This window comes from Lagenorhynchus albirostris, chromosome 4 (assembly GCF_949774975.1).
Source record: "Lagenorhynchus albirostris chromosome 4, mLagAlb1.1, whole genome shotgun sequence".
Taxonomy (NCBI): domain Eukaryota; kingdom Metazoa; phylum Chordata; class Mammalia; order Artiodactyla; family Delphinidae; genus Lagenorhynchus; species Lagenorhynchus albirostris.
Window position 1 is genome coordinate 69,988,558 of NC_083098.1, and position 1,601 is coordinate 69,990,158.

The 1,601-nt window shown below is 37.2% G+C and overlaps 1 pseudogene; it reads left to right on the forward strand.

Annotated features, from left to right (window-relative positions):
- The first annotated feature begins 202 nt into the window (after positions 1-202).
- LOC132519333 (E3 ubiquitin-protein ligase ZFP91-like) lies at positions 203-1,011 on the forward strand (annotated as a pseudogene).
- The last annotated feature ends 590 nt before the right edge of the window (positions 1,012-1,601 follow it).

Below are 1,601 nucleotides of genomic sequence, written 5' to 3' on the forward strand. Positions count from 1 at the left end.
TGCAAGAGGGAAGAGATATGGGGACATATGTATATGTATAACTGATTCACTTTGTTACAAAGCAGAAACTGACACGCCATTTTAAAGCAACTATACTCTAATAAAGATGTTAAAAAATAATAATAATTAAGCTGCAGGCTTCTGCACATTTAAAAATGGAGGTGATTAGCATGATCTTAGGGTGGAATTTTGGGCCTTCTTGCTCACCCTAGCTATTTGCAGCACCACATTAAATAACAGTGTTTGCTGAAGAAGGAACACTTATGTCCCCATGCCTCCTGTGGGCCACTTTTCAGCCTCCAGAAGCAACTTCTGTGACATGCCAAACATCATACAGATCAAAGAGATTGTATCTGTGAATACTGTGCTCGGGCCTTCAAGAGTTCCCACAATCTGGCAGTGCACCGGATGATTCACACTGGCGAGGAGCCATTACAATGAGAGATCTGTGGATTTACTTGTCGGCAAAAGGCATCCCTTAATTGGCACATGAAGAATCATGATGCAGAGTCCTTCTACCAGTTTTCTTGCAATATCTGTGGCAAAAAAAAAAAAAATGAGAAGGACAGCATAGTGGCTCACAAAGCAAAAACCCACCCTGAGGTGCTGATTGCTGAAGCTCTGGCTGCCAATGCAGGCGCCCTCATCACCAGCACAGATATCTTGGACACTAATCCAGAGTCCCTGACACAACCTGCAGATGGTCAGGGTCTTCCTCTTCTTCCTGAGCCCTTGGGAAACTCCATCTCTGGAGAGCACCTCCTGCTAGAAGCTAGCTGAAGGGCTGTCAAAGTCATACTGTAGTGGAAAGGAACCGGTGAGCCTGATGGATGATGGGAAGATCTTTGTGCGAAGTGGCAGCAGTGGAGGTGCTGAAGGACTGGTCATGAACTCGGATATACTCGCTGCTACCACAGAGGTTCTGATTGAAGATTCAGACTCTACTGGACCTTAGTGGAAGGGAAGACTTTGGGCACTGGGACAGCTAAGACTTTGTATTTAAAATACAAAAAGGACCGGAAAAAAAAATTTAGAGCATTTAAAATCCAGTAAAATTTTAAAAATTAGAGAATTTTCAAAAATTCCCTAATATACCATTTTAAAGAGAAATAATTATTTTTCTTTCAGCATAATTGTTTGTGATGACTATTTCAGGAACTTTGAAATATAAAATAAGAAAAACAATTTTAGCATGAAACAGTAATTAGGTGGAAAGATTTTATACTTTTTATGGAAATTTTATCTATTATTTATAAATTTCACTTTAGAAATATTATGCATTTATTAAATTTATGTTTTGTGGCAAACACTGCATGAGTTGTTTTATTTCAGTTGTTTTACTTAATATTCCTTGCAAAGAAACTAAATTGTATGATTTGTATTTCACAGATAACTATAAGGTATTAAATTTTCACCAGGAATTGTAGATTGTAAAGAAAAACAGGTGGAACAGATTTTTCAATACTCTAATTTGAGGGGAAATTTTAACATGTTTTAAATTTGTTATATTAAAGCAGGCAAATTTGATGAAAATGGAATAGGTCAAAATGCAGAGTTCACTAATATGAAGACGTGATATATTCTAAAAGATACTATTAAAA